The sequence below is a fragment of the Callithrix jacchus genome, chromosome 4, assembly GCF_049354715.1.
Source record: "Callithrix jacchus isolate 240 chromosome 4, calJac240_pri, whole genome shotgun sequence".
Classification (NCBI taxonomy): domain Eukaryota; kingdom Metazoa; phylum Chordata; class Mammalia; order Primates; family Cebidae; genus Callithrix; species Callithrix jacchus.
This window is the reverse complement of record NC_133505.1, coordinates 148,662,164-148,684,837: the sequence shown is the minus strand read 5'-3', so window position 1 is coordinate 148,684,837 and position 22,674 is coordinate 148,662,164. Positions and strand designations below refer to the sequence as shown.

General features: G+C 37.1%; 1 long non-coding RNA gene across 1 annotated transcript in view; it reads left to right on the top strand.

The window, feature by feature from the left end:
- The window catches only part of LOC144582359 (uncharacterized), a 557,277-nt gene that overhangs the window by 148,684 nt on the left and 385,919 nt on the right, over nt 1-22,674 (top strand). Inside the window, exons 4-5 of the long non-coding RNA XR_013534937.1 lie at nt 5,791-5,921; nt 16,919-16,967. This is a non-coding gene — a long non-coding RNA (uncharacterized LOC144582359). The remainder of the gene's footprint in view (nt 1-5,790; nt 5,922-16,918; nt 16,968-22,674) is intronic.

Genomic DNA, 22,674 nt, shown 5'->3' with positions numbered 1-22,674 from the left:
GGAGAGGTTTGGAATTTTTCAGAGTTAGTTTAGAAGATCTCATGACTCACTAGAGGTGGGGCAAAGTCGCATCAAATTTTGGGCTTGATTGGCACCAAGAATTGTAATGATATCAGTAGAATAACTCATTTACTCAATAGTTACCCCTCTGACTAAGATAGCAAACACAAGCATATTCAGTCTTTGTGAAGGAATGACAAGAGTTTAGTGCCACCCTTCCATACCTAAAAAGGCAGGAGTGTAGTCTCAATTATATCCCCATTTAGTTCACCAATCTTGTCTCTACAAAGACCAGAAAAATCGTGGTGGATGTCAGTGGTATCATCGTACCAGACCAATATACTGATGATCTCAAGAAAGTAAAATCAGATGAGCAGAAATTGTCAAGTCGGTTGAAGGCCTTGGTAAAAAATATATGCTTAAAGGAATGAGAGCTGAACTCTGTGAAGACTTGGGTAAGTATTTAAGGATTCAGTAGTCCTGGTATACCATGACATCTCTTCCAGGGTACAGGACAGATTTTTGCCTCTTGCTCTACCACATGGTAAAGAAAATGCAATGCTTGACATGCTGCTAGGTCATGAAGATAACTTAATCTATGCCTGGAAATACAGTTCCAGCTCATACAATAAGTGAAATGAAATGCCTTTTAATTCACCAGCTTTCAGTTGTTCCCAGAGCAAGAAAGGCTTTGCATCAGGCTCAGGCTGTGGCTTATATAACAGTACCACTTGATTCATATAAATAATACATAGAGAATGCCCTAAAATATTAGCAGTATCTGGAGAAACATGCAGGAGTAGTTTCATAGCAAGCCCTGTGTAGACTACTCAGATTCTGAAGCAAGGCTGTATAAGTTTTAGTGGAAAATTATATACTTTTTGTAAAAGAGCACCTGATATGCTACTAAACCTCAGTGGAGAATTGGACTGCCTGACCATGGCTCATGATATGACCATGTGGCCATAATTGCCCATTCTTATCTGGATTCAGTCAACTTCAACAAGTCACAAGATTGAGAGGCCTAGCAGCAAACCATCGCAACATAAAAGTTGGTAATCTTGGTTCAGACACACTTGTGGCTGGAAGAAAAAAACAAGTTGCATTGCCATGTGACCCAGGCATCCACCCTTCAGTTTATGTCTATGATCACATGGGATGCAGATCCCTTATAATGAGTTGATAGGGAAGGTGTGGTAGTTAATATTGAGTGTCAACTTAATTGGATTGAAGGATGCAAGGTATTGTTCCTGGGTCTGTCTGTGAAGGTGTTGCCAAAGGAGATTAACATTTGAGCTAATGGATTAGGAGAGGTGGCTCCACCTAATCCTAATCTGGATGGGTACCATCTACTTAGCTGCCAATGTGACTAGGATAAAAACAGGCAGAGGAACATGGGAAGGACTAGATTGGCTGAGTCTTCTGGCCTTCATCTTTCTCCCATGCTGCATGCTTCCTGCCCTCTAACATCAGACTCTAAGTTCTTCAGCTTTTGGATTCTTAGACCTATACCAGTAGTTCGCCAGAGGCTCCTTGGGCCTTCACCACAGATTGAAAGCTACACTGTCAGCTTCCCTACTTTCGAGGTTTCAGGACTTAGATTAGCCATCCTTGCTCCTCAGATTGCAGATGGCCTATTGTGGGACTTCACCTTGTGATTGTGTGAGTCAACACTCCTTAATAAACTCTCTTTTATGTATAGCTATCCTATTTGTCCTGTCCCTCTAGGGAACCCTGACTACTACAGAAGGAAATTTGAAAAAGAGTTTGATTCACAGATGGTTCAGTTCATTATGTGTGTGCAAGCTAAAAACTGAAGTTGCACTTTGGTTCCATTTGGGTAGTATTGAAAGACAGCAGTAGGAGGAAATCCTACTCAAAGGCACTACAGATGGTGAATTTGACTGCCAATTTTGGGCAGAAGAATAGACAGCTGAGGGTACACTCATGGGTAAAACCGATTGCTTTGGTTGTTTGGTCTAGGGGCATGGAAAGAATGGAAAATCAGAGGCAAGGAGGTAAGGAGTAGAGGCATGTGGACTGATCTGCTGGCAAGGCATGGAGTATACAAAATCTCATTGTCTACCAGGTAGTATTCACCTCAGAAGAGGCATTAAATAATACTGTAGACAGAATGATTCTGCCCTAACCTAGCTTCTGCATCATCCACCCTGTGCTGACATAGTGGGTGTCTGAATACGGGAGGTATGGTGGAAGAGATGGGGCCTATGCCAGGCTCCCATCCACCATAGATACTGACATGGTTATATACTTACTTGCCAGCAAATAAGCCCAAAACATAATCACTGATTCAGCATTTCACTGGAAGAGATTTACCAGCCTTTTGCTTATAAGTTTCCTCCCTGGGGCCCCTTTTGCCATGAAATGTGCAGCAATTTATTTTGATTGGAGCTGGCACAATTCTGAATATGGGCTTCCTTTTTCTACCCATAGGTTTCCAGTTACCATCTTCTATGCAGGTGCTCAGTGTGCTTGTTCCACTCACTTAGGAGTTTCACATTGAATTACATTGATAAGGACAAGAAATCCAAAGAACAGATAAGGATATGCAGAAATGGGCACATGATCCTGAGGTTCACTGGTCTAATTACATCCTGCATCTCAAAGAAGCTGACTATTCATTGGAGGAGTATAAAGGTCTAGCCTCTTACTCCAAATTGGGACAACTCTAATGGGACATTCCAGCTTTAGATACACTCATAGGGGATTCAGATGAGATTTTCACTGTCTAGGCATGGCTGCCTAATGCCTCCCCTGACAAATCTGAGTTATTTTCCTTTTTCTACAGATGTTTAGCTAAAGAGCCCTTCTTTAAACATGCAACATTTTAACTTCCATCTCAAAGTTTAATTCTCAGGAGAAATGACCTACAACATCAAATGTCTAATGATGTTGAACACCTTTCCTTGTGTTTCTTGCTTATGCAGTTTTTTTTTTTTTTGCAGCGTGTCATCAAAATCTTGTCTTTTTAAAAAAAGTTGTCTTATTTCTCTTTGTAGTACTGTTTCATTGCAGTTTTAAAAAGATATTCTGGAAGTAATTCCTCTACTATGTCTTTATGCATTGTGAACAGTTTCTTAACAGTGAGTAGATGTTTTAAGTTTTAATGTTTATCAGTTTTTATTTTATGGTTACTTTGTGTGTGTGTTCTCTCTAAAAAATCTTTGCCTAATCCAAGGTGGTGAAGATTTTATCTTAACATGTTTTTTATGAAAAATACACAGTTTTTGTGTGTTGAGCATTGAGGTTTGAAATACATTGTTTCTCATTCATGTTGTGGCACCATTTGTTGAAATGTCATTCTTTTTAAAATTAAATTGTCATAGGGCATTGTTGAAAATCAATTAACTTTTTATGCATGAGTCTATTAATGAACTCTCTTCTGCTCCACTGAACTATTTGTCTCATCATATTTTCATACTACTTTGTTTTGATTACTGTAGCTTTATCGCAAGTCAATTTCCACTGCTTTCTTCTTTAGTAAAGATTGTTTCAATGACACAAGGGTGGTTTTTTTTTTAGCATTTTTATATAACTTTTGGAATAGATACATCAGTTTTTAAAAGTTGAAATTTTGAATGAGATTGCATTAAACATGTAGATCAGTTTGGAAAGAATTTATATCTTAATAAGATTGTCTTTCAATCTATTATCATTATATATCTCTCTATATATTTAGGGTTTAACTTCTCTCATCAGTGTTTTATAGTTTTAAGTTTAGAGTTTTCTACATTTTTTGTTAAAACTTATATATAATATTTTTATTATTATATTACATTTTTTTTGAAATCATTATCCAAGTGTTTGGTGGTAGAAAATAGAGCTATACATGACTTTGTATATTGATCTTTTACACTATGTCTTTGATAAATTCATTTTTAATATTAGTCTTTTGGTTGTGTATTACCTGCAGTTTTCTATTCAGATTTTGTCATTTGCAAATAAAAGAAGTTTTACTCCTTTTTTTATTTTTATGAGGTTTATTTATTTTAATTGCCTTATTACAGTTCACATCTTCTGTAGTCTTGACAGGGCATCATGAAATGGGACATTGTTGCCTTCTTTCTCAATTTATTTGGAAAACATCTAATTTTTTATCATTTAGTATCATGAGCACTTACATAAAGATTTGTAGATTTTTCTTAGGGACTCCTATCAGAATGCCGGCTCTTATTTTTGTTAGCTGATGGTTTGCATCATGATTGGGTGTTGAGTTTTTTCAGGTTTTTCTTTCTTTTTTTTTAACAAATGATTATGGATTTTTTCTCCTTTGTTCTAATAATACGGTAAATACACACACACACACACACACACACATATATTTAATTTGTTATATAAAACTCACTACTATAAGGAACAATAAGTTCTAGGCTTAGGATACTCTCAAATTATTCTTCAAGATAGACTGTAAAATCCCATTCTGCTACAGGTAGCAAATTGTATGTACTCCAGTTCCTTGCCCATTCGCATCCATTTTAGCTCTATTTCAACTCAAACTTTAGTTCGTGCATCAGAAAATATTCATTATATATTAAGTGCAACAATATTTAATACAACGATTGCTCTTACCAACATTTTTGAAGGGTTGGAAAAGGGACTCTTCTCTGAATCTCCAGCACTGATTCACAGGAAACACCACAGAACTGGTCTGTCGAGGAAGCTGCTACTGCCAGCTCATTTAGGAAGTTGGGGAATCAGACAGCTGCTGTCCAACTGCTGCTTACCACACTGCACCACTTTAGTCTTGATCCTAGGATCAGAAGTCGGCTACGAATATTTATTCCAGTTCTATATCAGCAAAATGAATGGCCTGTATGCCATGTCTTCTTTTCCTACCTAAATCACCCTTAATACAAGTTTTGAACAAGTGCACCACATTTGTGAAAATAAAGTGTTAGGTTTCCAGCATCTGCAGTATAGGAATGCACACCAAAACAGGAACAGATGCTGGAAAAGGTAACTGTCATACTCATTAGAAGAACGTACTCCAAAGCTTCAGCTGTCCAAACCAAATGAGAAAAGAGTGTGTTTGGTAGAAATGTGGAAAAAGAATAATATTCTGTCTTCTCTCAGTGGGTAGATTTTCACCAAGAAACTTGCTTTTGAGTTTTGTCTCTCTAAATTTTTACTTGAAAGATTATTTATCTGTCAAGAACATACCCTGGTATATATTTTATATTTAAATTGTGAGCTATTAACATTAACTTTTTTCTGGCTAAAAATGTTTTTAGAGAATATAATTTAAAAGGCTATGATATAAATAATAAATAATGACCAGGTGACACAAACCTAGAATGCTGAGATCAAAATGCCTGAAGTAGGATGACTCAGAATGCTTTAGGTTTATCAGTTGCAATAAAAAACTTTTTTTTTTTTTTTTGCCAAATAGTTTGTTCAAAGTAGATAAATCGATAGCTTTATTAGACTTAATCATTTTGGTTGATAGAGGAATATATACTTTTTTTTTTCAAAAGTATATACTTTTGAAAGTATAGTTTTTTAAAAAGAGACATAATTTTAAAAAGTAAGGCTTAAGAACTAATGGATTTAGTTTTTTATTGTGAAGAATTATTACACAAAAAAAACAACATATTCTCTCTTTAAAAGATTTTATAATACCTTAAAAAATAAAGTATCAGAAATCATGTGGGATCAACAAAAGTAATTAATTTCATGGATTTGAAATAACATGGAAATAATATTGTGAGATTTTATGAAGCAGGGACATATTAACTTACATAATAGATATCTTTATCTTGTGTTTTTCAGAAATTGAGATTATAAAGCTCTTGAAGTGAGAACATTGCTCACAAATTGAGAAAACTAATTATAATCTGCTTTCCACCTCTTCAGAGTTGAGCCTTTGCATCACATAATGTGTTGAGATCAAAAAGAGTAAAGTGAGTAGTTTTATTTTGATATTTTATGATATGAACAGCATGTGTTTCAATAAAGTACTTATCCTTCTAAATATTCTTTAAAATGCGTAAAAATATTTTCCAAGAGTTCTTATTTTTGCAGATGAAAAGTAGAATAAACAGAAACAGAGATATATAAGAAATATTTGGGGAAGAAGAAAATGTGCGTATTTTCATTCAGTTGTATATACCAGTATCTCCTTTACTAATGTTAATTTTCCACAGTAACAAAATAATGCCCTTAAAAACTGGGCTTATTCTAGTTGCATGAAGTGAGATATTGTTAAACATATGGTTTAACATTCTGCTGCTTTAGTGAAGTTAGCAGATGCTCCGCTCACAAAGCAAGTGCTACGCTGCTTGACTTTGCTGCTGTTGTTGCTGTTAAAAGCTACTTGGAAGAAAAGTTTTATCTTTTCCCCACCAGTTTTTCTTAAAGACCATTTCATTACTATCATTGTTTTATTGAATATATTAGAAACTTTTATTGGCATCGAGAGAAATGAAAAAGTACTGATGTGAGATTTATCTTATTTAAACTGGTGTAAAGAGTAAAACTTTCACCAATACCTTAGGGGCCCCAAATATTCTAATTTGTCTTATATTTACCACACTGCAAAACCAGAACAACCAGTCACCTATAATAAATGTTAAAAAAGGGACAGACAGGGTTGTTTTTATAGGGAGTGTAAAGGATATCCTTTTTAATAATCGCAGATAACTACCAACAACTATATCAGAGTTCTGAAATATTCAGCAGCTGATATGTGTTTCAAAGCCTTAAAATTCTTCCTTTTTTATATATCAGAGGGGAAATCTAGATTTCTACAAAGGACACAAACTCATCATTTTTGATTGCTGCATAATATTCCATGGTGTATATGTGCCACATTTTCCCAGTCCAGTCTATCATTGATGGGCATTTGGGTTGGTTCCAGGTTTTTGCTATTGTAAACAGTGTTGCAATGAACATTCGTGTGCATGTGTCCTTATAGTAGAACAATTTATAGTCCTTTGGATATATACCCAGTAATGGGATTGCTGGGTCAAATGGAATTTCTATTTCTAGGTCCTTGAGGAATCGCCACACTGTCTTCCACAATGGTTGAACTAATTTACACTCCCACCAGCAGTGTAAAAGTGTTCCTATTTCACCACATCCTCTCCAGCATCTGTTGTCTCCAGATTTTTTAATGATCGCCATTCTAACTGGTGTGAGATGGTATCTCAATATGGTTTTGATTTGCATCTTTCTAATGACCAGTGACGATGAGCATCCTTTCATATGTTTGTGGGCCTCATGTATGTCTTCTTTTGTAAAATGTCTGTTCATATCCTTTGCCCATTTTTGAATGGGCTTGTTTGTTTTTTTCTTGTAAATCTGTTTGAGTTCGTTGTGTATTCTGGATATCAGCCCTTTGTCAGATGGGTAAACTGCAAAAAATTTTTTCCATTCTGTTGGTGGTCAATTCACTCTAGTGACTGTTTCTTTTGCTGTGCAGAAGCTGTGGAGTTTCATTAGGTCCCATTTGTCTATTTTGGCTTTTGTTACCAATGCTTTTGGTGTTTTGGTCATGAAGTCCTTGCCTACTCCTATGTCCTGAATGGTTTTGCCTAGATTTTCTTCTAGGGTTTTTATGGTGCCAGGCCTTATGTTTAAGTCTTTAATCCATCTGGAGTTAATTTTAGTATAAGGTGTCAGCAAGGGGTCCAGTTTCTGTTTTCTGCACATGGCTAGCCAGTTTTCCCAACACCATTTATTAAACAGGCAGTCCATTCCTCATGGCTTGTTTTTGTCAGGTTTATCAAAGATGGTATGGTTGTAGATATTTTGTGTTGCCTCCAATGCCTCTGTTCTGTTCCATTGGTCTATATCTCTGTTTTGGTACCAGTACCATGCTGTTTTGATTACTGTAGCCTTGTAGTATAGTTTGAAGTTCGGTAGTGTGATGCCTCCCGCTGTGTTCTTTTTGCTTAGAATTGACTTGGCTATGCGGGCTCTCTTTTGGTTCCATATGAAGTTCAGGTGGTTTTTTCCAGTTCTGTGAAGAAAATCAATGGTAGCTTGATGGGGATAGCGTTGAGTCTGTAAATCACTTTGGGCATTATGGCCATTTTCACGATGTTGATTCTTCCTAACCATGAACATGGAATGTTTCTCCATCTGTTTGTGTCCTCTCTTATTTTGTTGAGCAGTGTTTTGTAGTTCTCCTTGAAGAGGTCCCTTACGTTCCTTGTAAGTTGTATTCCTAGGTATTTTATTCTCTTTGTAGCAATTTTGAATGGCAGTTTGTACTTGATTTGGCTCTCTTTAAGTCTGTTATTGGTGTATAGGAATGCTTGTGATTTTTGCACATTGATTTTATATCCTGAGACTTTGCTGAAGTTGCTTATCAGTTTCAGGTGATGGGGTCTTCTAGCTATACTATCATGTCGTCTGCAAATAGAGATAATTTGCCTTCCACCTTTCCTATTTGAATACCCTTTATTTCTTTTTCTTGCCTGATTGCTCTGGCTAGAACTGCCAGTACTATATTGAATAGGAGTGGTGAGAGAGGGCATTCTTGTCTAGTGCCAGATTTCAAAGGGAATGCTTCCAGTTTGGCTGTTGGTTTGTCGTAAATAACTTTTATTATTTTGAGATACAGTCCATCAATACCGAGTTTATTGAGGGTTTTTAGCATAAAGGGCTGTTGAATTTTGTCAAAGGCCTTCTCTGCATCAATTGAGATAACCATGTGGTTTTTGTTTTTGGTTCTGTTTATGTGGTGAATTACATTTATAGACTTGCGTATGTTGAACCAGCCTTGGATCCCCAGGATGAATCCTACTTGATCATGATGGATACGCTTTTTGATGTGCTGTTGCAAACAGCTTGCTAGTATTTTATTGAAGATTTTTGCATTTATGTTCATCATGGATATTGGCCTGAAGTTTTCTTTTCTTGTTGAATCTCTGCCAGGTTTTGGTATCAGGATGATGTTGGTCTTCTAAAGTAATTTGGGAAGGATTCCTTCTTTCTGGATTATTTGAAATAGTTTCAGAAGGAATGGAACCAGCTCCTCTTTGTGTGTCTGTTAGAATTCAGCTGTGAACCCATCTGGACCTGGGCTTTTTTTGTGTGCTAGGCTCTTAATTGCTGCCTCAACTTCAGAGATTGTTATTGGTCTCTTCATAGTTTTGGCTTCCTTCTGGTTTAGGCTTGGGAGGACACAAGTGTCCAGGAATTTTTCCATTTCTTCCAGGTTTACTAGTTTATGTGCATAGAGTTGTTTGTAATGTTCGCTGATGATGGTTTGAATTTCTGTGGAATCTGTGGTGATTTCCCCTTTATCGTTTTTTATTCCATCTATTTGGTTATTCTCTCTTTTCTTTTTTATCAGTCTGACTAGTGGTCTGTCTATTTTGTTGATCTTTTCAAAAAACCAGCTCTTGGATTTATTGATTTTTTGAAGGGTTTTTCATGTCTCTATCTCCTTCAGTTCTGCTCTGATCTTAGTTATTTCTTGTCTTCTGCTAGGTTTTGAGTTTTTTTGATCTTGCTCCTCTAGCTCTTTCAATTTTGATGATAGGGTGTCAATTTTGGATCTCTCCACTCTTCTCATATGGGCACTTATTGCTATATATTTTCCTCTGGAGACTGCTTTAAATGTGTCCCAGAGATTCTGGTATGTTGTGTCTTTGTTCCTGTTGGTTTTGAAGAACTTCTTTATTTCTGCCATCATTTCATTGTTTATCCAGTCAACATTCAAGAGCCAGTTGTTCAGTTTCCATGAAGCTGTGCAGTTCTGAGTTAGTTTCTGAATTCTGAGTTCTAACTTGATTGCACTATGGTCTGAGAGACTGTTTGTTATTATGTCAGTTGTTTTGCATTTGATGAGGAGTGCTTTACTTCCAATTATGTGGTCAATTTTAGAGTAGGTGTGATGTGGTGCTGAGAAGAATGTATATTTTGTGGATTTGGGTTGGAGAGTTCTGTAAATGTCTATCAGGTTTGCTTGTTCCAGGTCTGAGTTCAAGATCTGGATATCCTTGTTAATTTTCTTTCTGGTTGATCTGTCTAATATTGACAGTGGAGTGTTAAAGTCTCCCCCTATTTTTGTGTGGGAGTCTAAGACTCTTTGTAAGTCATTAAAAACTTGCCTTATATATCTGGGTGCTCCTATATTGGGTCCATATATATTTAAGATCATTAGCTCTTCTTGTTGTGTTGATCCTTTTACCATTATGTAATGTACTTCTTTGTCTCTTTTGATCTTTGTTGCTTTAAAGTCTATTTTATCAGAGACGAGAATTGCAACTCCTGCTTTTTTTTTCTGTCCATTTGCTTGGTAAATCTTCCTCCATCCCTTTATTTTGAGCCTTTGTGTATCCTTGCATGCGAGATGGGTTTCCTGGATACAGCACACCAAAAAGTTTTGGCTTTTTATCCAATTTGCCAGTCTGTGTCTTTTGATTGGTGCATTTAGTCCATTTATATTTAGGGTTAATATTGTTATGTGTGAATTTGATCCTGCCATTTTGATGCTAGCTGGCTGTTTTCCCATTAGTTATGCAGATTCTTCATTTTGTTGATGCTCTTTAGCATTTGGTATGTTTTTGGAATGGCTGGTACTGGTTGTTCCTTTCTATGTGTAGTGCCTCTTTCAGGAGCTCTTGTAAAGCAGGTCTGGTGCTGACAAAATCTCTGAGTACTTGCTTGTTCGCAAAGGATTTTATTTTTTCTTTACTTATGAAGCTCAGTTTGGCTGGATATGAAATTCTGTGTTCAAAGTTTTTTTCTTTAAGGATGTTCAATATTGGCGTCACTCTCTTCTGGCTTGTAGGATTTCTGCCGAGAGATCTGCTGTGAGTCTGACAGGCTTCCCTTTGTGGGTGACCCAACCTTTCTCTCTGGCTGCTCTTAGCATTTTCTCCTTCATTTAAACCCTGATGAATCTGACGATTATGTGCCTTGGGGTGTTCTTCTTGCAGAATATCTTTGTGGTGTTCTCTGTATTTCCTGGACTTGAATGTTGGGCTGCCTTTTTAGGTTGGGGAAATTTTCCTGGATAATACCCTGAAGAATATTTTCTAGCTTGGATTCATTCTCTTTGTCACATTCAGGTACACCTATCAAACGTAGATTAGGTCTCTTCACATAGTCCCACATTTCTTGGAGACGTTGTTCATTTTTTTTTTGTGCTTTTTTTTCTAATATTGCCTTCTCATTTTATTTTATTTAGGTGATCTTCAACCTCTGATATACTTTCTTCTGCTTGGTCAATTTGGCTGTTGAAACTTGTGCATGCTTTGTGAAGTTCTCGTGTTGTGTTTTTCAGCTCCTTCAATTCATTCATATTCCTCTCTAAATTGTCCATTCTTGTTATCATTTCTTCAAATCTTTTTTCAAGGTTCTTAGTTTCTTTGCATTGAGTTAGAAGATGTTCTTTTAGCTCACAGAAGGTTCGCATTACCCACCTTCTGAAGACTGATTCTGTCATTTTATTACACTCATTCTCTGTCCAGCTTTGTTCCCTTGCTGGTGAGGAGTTTCGGTCCTTTGTAGGAGGCGAGGTCTTCTGGTTTCAGGTGTTTTCCTCCTTTTTGCGTTGGTTTCTTTCCATCTTTGTGGATTTATCCACCTGTCTTCTGAGTGGTTGCTGATTTTTCTATTGTGTCTCTGAGTTGACTTCCAGATTGTTGATCATGAAGTATTTCTGTTTCTTAGGTTTCCTTCTAATGGTCTGGCCCCTCTGCTGTAGGACTACTGAGTTACACTCTAGGCCCTGCTTGCCGGGGGAACTCCTGTAGCAGCTGTGGAACCATGAGGGTTGCTACCAGATTATTCTTCGCTATCTTTGTCCCTGAATGATGCCCACCAAATCTCAGTCTGATCAGTCCTTTGTGAGGTGACTCTTTGGATATATGGGGGTCAGGGAGCTGCTTGAGGAGACAGTCTGTACTTATAGGAGCTCTAGTGCTGAGCTGTGAGCTCTGTTGTTCATTCAGGGCTGCTAGTCAGGTACGTTTAAGTCTGCTGCAGCAGAACCTATAAAGCCCCCCCTTTTTTTTCCTCAGGTGCTCTGTCCCGGGGAGTTAGGGCTTTATTTATGAGTATCCGTTGCACTTTCCTGCCCAGCGAGGAGGCTGTTTAGTCACTGCCCGCCGTAGTGGCTATCATGAGCTGCCATGGGCTCTGCCCTGTTTCTGTGGGCTCCGCCCTGCTGTCATGGGCTCTGCCCTGCTGCCCTGTGTAATTCCCTGTAGTCCTGTTTATATGGGTGTGGTTAGAACTGCAGTGGCGATGGTGGCCAGCCTCTGTAGTGGTGGACTTTCTTTGTTATGGCGGGTTTCCTCAGCAACGGCAGGCTGTGTCGGCCATGGCAGAGTACCTCCATAGGAGTCGCATGCCTCGGTAGTGGTGGACACCCCTCCTTCACCGAGCTGCACTATCCTGGGTTCAGCTGTGCTTGTCGTGAAACTCTCAACCCTGAGCATTTCCAATTGCTGTTTTGTCTGTTTTTGTGCGGGTGGGACCCACTGAATCTGGTCACCTGGCTCCCTGCCTCAGAGCCGTTTTTTTTTTTTTTAAGTTGAATGGTTGACTCTCTCCCAGGTGTTCCAGTCACCTGCTGCAAGGGTGCCGGGATCTGTGTGATTTCCCGTGCAGCGATCCACTGCGCCGGCTCAAACCACGTTGCTGCCCGGGAATCTCCTGGCCTGACTTTCTGTTTAAATCCTGTTTAATCAGATGAATGTGCTAATCTGCCTTCTGAAATCTTCAATTGCTGGTTTAACAGGGCAACCAAACCAGTGTATTTTGTACAGAGTGTCGCTGCACTGTGGCCTCGGCCCAAACAGCCACGCCGGCCCAAACTGCCGCGTTGACGGCCCGTGGGGCTTTTATACCTGGGAATCTCCTAGTCTGTGGACAATAAAGATCCGTATGGAAATGCGGCGTCCACTAACCCTCTGCAGATTAACTGGGAGCTGCAATCCTGCGTTGGTCCTATAGCACCATCTTCTCCCATCTACCAGGAAATCTAGATTTCTATCAATGAACTGGGAAAATTTATCTACAGAGAAATGTAAAATGTTAAAGAGATAAAAAGAGGTGAAGTTTTTGAAAGGAAGAAAAATATATATGTAAATATAAGGCCATTTGGTTTGCGCTATTTCTCCCTAAAGTAGGAATCTGATACAAACAATGTAAAAATAAGGAGGAAGGGCTAAAATAAAAAGTAATTTATCTCTCAGTCTTCCATGTGGTGCAACATTAGTGTCATTGACACATTCAGCTCCTTGAACACTATCTTTCTGTAGACCTCTTTTTCATTCTCACAACGCACTTGAATGAGCCTAGTAATTATGGTGGTATTGACAACAGATAGTCAAATGAGATGTAGGTAGCAGCTGACTTTGGAGAGATATGAGGTCACATGATCAGCATTTGAGGTGTCTTTGTTCACTTGCTTTTACCCTTGACCACAGGCATCCTGCTTTCTCATTGAGGAGGAGGGCACTACTCTCATTGTATTACAGAGCAGAGTTTGACCCATATTTTTTGGTGGAATCACTTTCTAATACAAGGACAAGGTTCATGGATGTGGCTTTCTCTTCCTTTTCACCCTTCTACAAGATCAATAAGGGCCAGAGACTGTTCTTCCGTGAAAAAATGTTGAGATTTCTCACAACTCTAACCCCCACGTAATCTACTTGGAATTAGTTAGTAATAGTGATGTTGGTGTCACATTTCAACTTTTCATATCTTGCTCTGTATCTATCTCTGCTTCTATCCCTTCAATGCTGGGTGAATGTTCAATTTTAAAAGACAGAGATATCTTTATGGTCTGTTTGAGTTTGAAACTATTTAGGCCTAAAGTATTATAGGACAAAGTTACATAGTAAAGTCAGGCTCACTAATGTTCTGTAGGTTGAATCACGGTTCTCAAGCCTAAGATCATTTGGTAGAGACTGCAGCTTCTGCTTCTGCAATATAGCCTGTTTGAAGACCATATGTGGGGTGATAGTTGTAGTCTGAGGAATAAGTTATGGAAAATCCTGGATTTCCTAGCTGAAATGTTTAGTAGCCTCACAATTTCACCCCTTATTTTCACCCCTTATTTTACACATCTCAGAGTGTTATTTTAAACCATTCAGCTTTTATGCCAATTTAGAACTCTTGAGAAATGCAAATCAAAACCACAATGAGATACCATCTCATGCCAGTTAGAATGATGATCATCAAAAAGTCAGGAGACAACAGATGCTGGAAAGGATGTGAAGAAATAGGAACAGTTTTACACTGTTGGTGGGAGTGTAAATTAGTTCAACCATTGTGGGAGACAGTGTGGTGATTCTTCAAGGATCTAGAGCTAAAAATACCATTTGAGCCAGCAATCCCATTACTGGGTATATACCCAAAGGAGTATAAATCATTCTGTTATAAAGACACATGCACACATATGTTTATTGCAGCACTGTTCACACTAGCAAAGACTTGGAACCAACCCAAATGCCCATCAATGATAGACTGGATAAAGAAAATATGGCACATATACACCATGGAATGCTATGCAGCCATTAAAAAGGATGAGTTCCTGTCTTTGCAGGGACATAGATGAAGCTGGATATCATTATTCTCAGCAAACAGAAGAAGAGAAAACCAAACACCACATATTCTCACTCATAAGTAGGAGTCAAACAATGAGAACACACACACACAGGGAGGGGATCATCACACATCAGGGCCTGTCAGGAGCTAGGGTGCTAGGGGAGGGATAGCATTAGGAGAAATACCTAATGTAGATGACAAGATGATGGATGCAGTAAACCACCATGGCATGTACATACCTTATGTTACAAACCTGCATGATCTGCACATGTACCTCAGAACTTAAAATATAATTAAAGAAAAAAAGAACCCTGGGTTCTATGTCAGAGAGTATTAGAGAGATAACAGAAGATTCAGAAGAAATAAAAAGTACCCTATAAAAGGATTGAAGGAGTAAAATATAAGTCTGAAGATGCATTACAAAATGATTATTTAAGTGTTGTCAAGTTATAAAATTATCTTTCAAATGTAAATGTAGATCTGGTTCTGTAATTAGTATTGGTGAGTCACTTTAAGGATGTCAAGCTTTCAGTATTTCATAATGGACCTATCAAGTCATAATATTTGCCTTAAGAAACAAATTAAAAGACCTTTAGGATAAAGTTCAGAATGTAACTTACAAGGATGTCAATGAGAAAGCCTTTACACTGTTCTAAATATAGAAAATCACATGCATATTTTGGTGAGAAATTTTGAATTACTTGGAGTATATACAATTTCTGATACTCAGAAACAGTAGTTTTCATTGTGATTTGAATTTTGGAAACTTTCCCAGCTATCCCAATAATTATTTAAAGCAAATATGATATGCATGCACAGCACAATATTGTTTTGGCCTGGTTAAGGAGTGATAGCTTATACTGCCTAGATGTCATTAATAAGTTATTCCTTCTCTAAGGTCTCCAGATCAAGCTACCCAAACATGTTAATTCTACCTCCAAATTGTCTTCTTTTCTTTTAGATTTCCCATGCTAATGACTTATCATATTTTGTTTGGGCCACTGCAAAAGCCAGTTTTGCTTGCTAACTTTAGTTACATTGTTGTTCAGAATTATCTTAAATAAACACAATTTGAATTGTATAATTTTTTTTGTTTTGTAATTGAAGACAAGTCAGAAAGAAATAGGAGGAAGGAGTACACTTAATGCTTATTAGGAACTGCAGCTTAAAAAAATACTCTGCTGAATTGTTATGGAGGAGATAAGAAAAAGGAAGTAAAATGTAGGTGAATAGCATCGTTAATTAACATGAGTCTGGAACAGAAGCTGTTTTAGGGGCAGGAGAGCTGGTGATGTTGAATGAAATATAAGACAGAATTCAGAAATGGACATACTTACTCGACATTTGGAAACTTATGTTAGAATGCAGGAAAGAGGTTTTACAATTAAAAAATGGAAATCATTCCCTTGCAGTATCTCTTTGGCAAGGTGTCTGTGATAACACCAGTGTTAGAGGAGTCAAACAGAGATTCACGAGAAAATAACTAGTTTGTTTTAGTTTTGTTTTGGCGTGATGAGGTGATATCTGTGTCATTTTCTCTACCCTATTTTTTTTAGATGCATAATATTACTCTAAACTCCTCGCCTGTTTAAAGTATTTATTCATTCTTCACTTATTTTTGCTCACTACAGATAATGATTAAAAACCTGAGGTGTGAGTGTTTTCATGCTATTAGAAAGGTGAGAAACCCCATTTAACACTTCTGCTGTAGCCTTCAGATTACACCTAGAAAATTGCTGGATTGCTGCTGCCTTACAAATTGATGACTGGGATCAGGTATACATACAGTAGGATTATTATTAGTTTCCTATATAAGTGGATGACATGTTTGCCTAAATGATATTCCAGCAACCTAAAGTAGTTGAAGCAGCTTCCTCAGAATATTGAATGTTGCAGCGCTTATTCTGTCAGCTAAACTGAAATTATTTCAGGAGTTGGCTTCAAGGGTGAACCCCAAGGACCTCTCCTAGTTATCCCATAAGCAGTGTTATTAAACAACTCAACAGACTATTTTCTTTGTTCTATCATTCTGTAAATTAAAACAAAATGGTAATGGGACTTTATACAGCCGTATCGAATTCCTATCCACACTAAACAGAGATTCCTTGCAAACAGCATCAACAACTCTCCAAATCCCTGTGAATTCTATGAATTGATAAGATATGTATGGTGGAATGCAAAATAATTACCCATGGAGAAAATCAGTGGTCTTCTGTTGTGTCTCCTGAGTTTAAATCAATTGATTTGTTTAAGATTTCTGGTTTGGAAAGATGGGTTAATTAAGAAAAGTATAAAATCCAAATTAAAAGGTAGCAGATCTTATTAGGAGAGAAATACCTATAAGACTCACCCTGTTTTAATATAAATATTTTCTGTTTGACAGCTCAAGTTGAGAAGAAAATGATAATTGCAAAAGCAAAGAAGAAATAAGTGTAAGTGTATATTCACAACCATTTTCTAATAATTGCTTATAGTACAGTTTTGTGGCTTTAAAATAATAGGCTTGACGGGCTTTATCATCAAGGAAAACACTTTTTACTCAGCTTTCCCACTGCTATAGAATAAAATTATTTTGTGATAAGGTATAAATATAACTTTGACCCATATTAGTGAGGGCTAAAAAAAAAAATCTAAGATCATAATACAAGTATGTATTCTGTTTCCCTACTTTCCACCTGAATCTTTCTCCTTGAAATTATTAGTGGACAGAGTGGATTATAAATTCTAAAATCATAATGTTTAAACAATACAATGTCAACTGATCCATAGATCTTTGGAATCTGGCTGTTTGGGAAGGTTGCCATCAGCTGACACCAATGTAACAATTTCAGAGGACACTTAGAAAGATTAAAGAGGAATTCTTCCCACAAATTGTATGAGAATGTTGACACAGAACAGATTGGAGTATTTAGCCAAGACTTACTAAATATCTAGCTAAGACTAGAAAAAAGGTCAGCTTTTTAGATCATGTTTTCTTTGACAAGGTAGAGGGCAGGGGGCCAGAGGGAAGGAAACAGAGCATGGCTCCTCTTGAATGATAAGAAGAACTATTTGCATGATGCAAAAGTAATTGTGTTTTTTGCCTTTGAGAGTAATGGCAAAAACTGCAATTACTTTTGAACCAACCTAATACGTGTTGTTTTTATAAGTTGACTCTCCTAAAACTTCCACAAACTCCCATTGAGAAATATAAATTATACACTGCCTCTTCTACTTATGCTGTTCAGGAACTCTTAACAAAATAGCATTCTCCCACTCTGTGGGTAAATCTCTAGCCAGCTATTGTTCAATAAAGTTCCGGAGGTGGAAATAATCGGCCTCTGGAGAATCATCAGGGAAGAAAAACAAAGAACAACATAATAAAGAGTAGATAACACTCTTGATAATGTATAAAGGTAATGTTATGGTTGCAGTCATTCGTGTTCATTATGAGCATTACAGTTCAGTGATTAAGAGAGATGGCTCTAGTTCATGTTACATGGTTCTAAATTTCTGCTCTACAGTTGACCAGCCATGGGACCTCAGACAAAGTTACGTAGCTTCTCTGTGTATGAATTTTTATATCCTTATGGTAAAAATAATAGATACTTCATGGATCATTAGATGGAAGATTAAAAGAGTCAATACATAGAATATATTTGGAAATAATGCTTCTGACCTGTCCACAACTGCCAGCACCCATGCATATTGTCCAAGGCCCTGCATGTTGACCCATCACACTAGCTGCAGCTGGCTCCCACAGGTATTGTCCAGGTGTCTGAAGCTCCACTCTCCTCTGCTCCACTGTAGCTGCCAGTGCCTGTGCAAGTCATTGTGGGGCTGAGGATTGACCCACTTTGTTAGTCCATTTTCACACTGCTGACAAAGACATACTGAGACTGGGCAATTTGTCAAAGTAAGAGGTTTAATGAACTCACAATTCCACATGGCTGGAGAAGCCTCACAATCATGGTGGAAGGTGAAAGGTACATCTTACATGGAGGCAGACAAAAGAAAAGTTAGCTTGTGCAGGGAAACTCTCCTTTATAAAACCATCATGTCTCAGGAGATTTACTCACTATCAGGAGAAAAGCATAGGAAAGTCTTGTTCCCAAAATTCAGTTACCTCCCACTGGGCACCTCCCACACACATGGGAATTGTGGGAGCTAAAATTCGAGATTAGATTTGAGTGGGGACACAGCCAAACCATATCACCCATCCTGTGTACCACTGCCAGAATCCCTATACATCATTCAGTGGGTCAATCTCCAGGCTTGAGGACTGCCCACTCCCCTTGCCTGCTGCTGGTGTCTGCACACATCCAGGGGCCTAGGCATCAAGCCACCCCACCTGCTGCTGAAAGTGCCCAGGTACACCATCCATGGACTTGAGGACATGCCCTCTCTGCCTAACAGTGTCATCGCTTGCGTGTGTCATCCAGAGACTATGGATGAGACTGTCCCACCCATTGGTATTCCTGCCAATGCCTGATCCATCTGGGGTCCTTGAGATCAACCCGCCCACTCACAACTGGCACCAGTGTGCAGTATCAGGGAACCTGAGGACAGACGTGCCTCAGCTGCCACCACGGACACTACCTATGTGTATCATTCAGGGCCTCCAGATCATTCCTTTTTGCCAATTACTGCTGGTGTCTGCACTTGCCTCCCAGGAGACTGACAGACTTTCCCAACCTACTGCTGCCACACTGGTGCCTGAGGACTGGCCCACTTGGTGTCCTCATCCACAGCAAAGCCTCACTATCATCTTCATTAACATCCACAGTCTAAGCTACTTAGGATCTCACAGACACCAGTGACACTGATTACAGCTGAAGAAATCATATGGAGCTATACTTCTGCCTCCACCCAGAATCTAAGTCAAAGAACCTTATAAAATCAACACTGTAGACACATCTACAGAAAAAATTCTTATCCTATGAAAGACAACCTATAAAATTAGATAGCATGATCGTTTGCCAGGTGCCAAGATATCAACATAAGGACACAAGAAACATGAAAAGCAAGAGCTAGATATCAGATAATGTCATGCAAAGAAAGACAGTTAGATATCCTATTTTCCAATTTGGATGTCCATTCTCCCCGTTTCTTACTTGATTCCTCTGGATAGGACTTTCAGTGGTGAATGTGGGCATTCCCATCTAGTTGCAGTTCTTTGAGGAAAGGTTCTCAGCTTTTTTCCATTCAGTAGCAGTGGTTTTTTCATATATTGCCTTTAATATGTTTATTTAAGTTACTTCTATGCCTAGTTTTTGAGTTTAAATCACAAAGGGATGTTGAATGTTATTGAATGATTTTCTGCATCCACTAAGATGATTACATGGGTTCTGTTGATGCAATGTATTACATTTTTTGATTTGCATATGTTGAACTATTCTTGCATCCCCGAGTGCATCACTTGCTGATGGTGTATTATCTTTTAATGTTTTTTTGGATTGGGTTTGCTAGAATTTTGCTGAGGATTTTTGCATCTGTGTTCATCAGGAATATTGGCCTTTGGTTTTCTTTTGTTGTTATGTCCTTTTTTGTTTTGGTATCAGGGTAATGCTGGCCTTGTAAGATGAGTTAGGAAAAATGACCTGCCCTTCAAATTTTAAAATATAGTTTGAATAGAATTGGCATTAGCTCCCCTTCATATGTTTATTGTTATTCTTATGTGTTTCTACTGGAAAAAAAAGTAAGGAAATGCTTCAGGACATTGGTCTAGAGAAAGATTTTATGGTTAAGACTTCAAAGGTATAAGCAGTAAAATTTTAAAAATAGACAAATATAACTGTATTAAACTAAAATGTTTCTGCACAGCAAAGACAATCATCAATAGAATGAAGAGACAAACTGTGGATTGGGAAATACTATTTGCAAATGATTCACTTGACAAAGGACTAATACCCAGAATATATAAGAAATTCAAACACTCAACAACAAATTAATCCCATTAAAAAGTGGGAAAAAATCTAAATAAACATTTCCTAAAAGAAGAAATAAAAATGATGAACAGATATATGAAAAAAGTTCTCAACATTATTAATCATCAGGGAGATACAAATCAAACCATAGTGATATGTCATCTTACCCCATTTAGAATGGCTCTTATCAAAAAGACAAAATAATAACAAATGCTGACAAGAATGGAGAGAAAAGGGACTTCTACACTGTTGATGGGAATGTAAATTAGTGCAGTAATCTTGGATAATGGTATGGAGATTTCTCAATAAACCAAAATAGGACTACCATATGATCCAGCAATCTCACTACTGGATGTTTATTCAAAGGAAAGGAAGTCAGTGTATCAAATGGATAGATACCTAAACTCCCATGTTCATTGCAGCACTATTCACAATAGCCAAGATATGAAAACAAGCCAAGTTTTCCACAGATTAATAGATAAGAAAATATGGTATATGCATATGATAGAATACCATTCATTATTAAAAAAGAATAAAATCCTGTCATTTACAGCAACATGGGTGGAACTGGAGGTCATTATGTTTAATGAGATAAGTCAGGAGCAGAAAGACAAATATCCCATGTTCTCACTCCTATGTGGGACCCAAAACGTTAATATCATGGAGATAGGAAATATAATGATGATTACCAGAAGCAGAGAAGGGTGTGGCAGAGAGCATGAGAGAGGTTAATTAATGAATACAAATATATGGTTAGATATGCAGAGTAAGTTCTAGTGTTCAATAGGACAGTAGGGTGATTATAGTTAACAATATTTTATTGTATATTTAAAAATAGCTAGAAGAGTTGAAATTTTCCCACCAGAGAAATATGCTGAATGTTTGAGGTAATGAGTATCTTCAGCACCCTGACTACTTGATCAACACTTACGTATGCATATATAAAAATACCACATGTACCCCAGAAATGGGTATAATCACTATGTATCAAAAATATTGTCTGGCAGATAGAAGGCACCTCATAGACACCATTAAAACTTTTATTAACACAGTTGTTATTGAGCCTTTGGTAGATTCTTACAAATCATAAGCCCATTAAAGGGAGAATTGGAGAGAAAATATTTCTGTAATTTTCCCCCAAACTCGAGAAAAATAAATATGCTTCTACAGCTTCTATAAGAGTTACATTGGCAAACTATTAAAGGTGTATCTATTATCATAGAAGTATTACATTTAAATATTATACATATCTCTTCTGATATTTCTTAGAAAAAGGTTACTTTCTATATATATACAAACAGTTGGTTTCAAAAACTGTTAGTTATATAGAGGTAAAATATGCCCCATAGACATGATGTGAACAAACTGGAATATAATTTGGCAGCCTGAAAAGTTGTCTTTAGATTGTGTCACCTCAAAAGGCATTTGTTCTTGGGCATGATAATCATATAAGTTGTTCAATTAAGACAGGTGTCAACAACACAATAGTAATAATTATGGAAGTAAATAATGAAAGTATGCCAATTTTGGTTTTTGCTTTTATAAAATGGCATGTTTCTATTATTTAAGATTTATTTAATATGTAAATTTATTATCTGGAACTTGGTATGTTTAAAAATATAGTAGTAGTATTCTAGAATGTTGAAAAAGCTAATAATTTTACTTGGACGAATGAGGAAACTGTAATAGCGAAATCTACATATGTATAGTTTATTATGTTATAGCTGTATTTAAAAGTGCATCTGACAGTTTGCCTTACAACATTTTGTTTTTACATTGGAATCTCTGATACTAAATAAATTTGACATGTATTAGTACACGGTAGAAAGGGGTTCTCATATATATTTCTTATGTTTGTATCTGTCATTCAGTGACATGTCACACAAACTTCAACATTTATGTATATAAGACTGTGAATAGCAACTCAGGAAAAACTGAATTTTTCCCATCTCTCCTCTTTTACTACCCTTAATAGGAATGATTATCTTCCTTTTTTCTACTTACTTATAATGTTAAATTTTAAATGTGATGCTTAATTAAATCATTTATGAAAATATCAAGTAAAAATACAGAGAAAAGATTGAAAGGCCATTTCACATTATCTAATCAGATTTCTTCTGCCAATAGATGGCATTATTCATATTTGAAATATATCCATCTAAGACTTTTTCTAACATTTATGGGTGTACACGTATACATACCTGTATTAGTCCATTTCACACTGCTAAATACT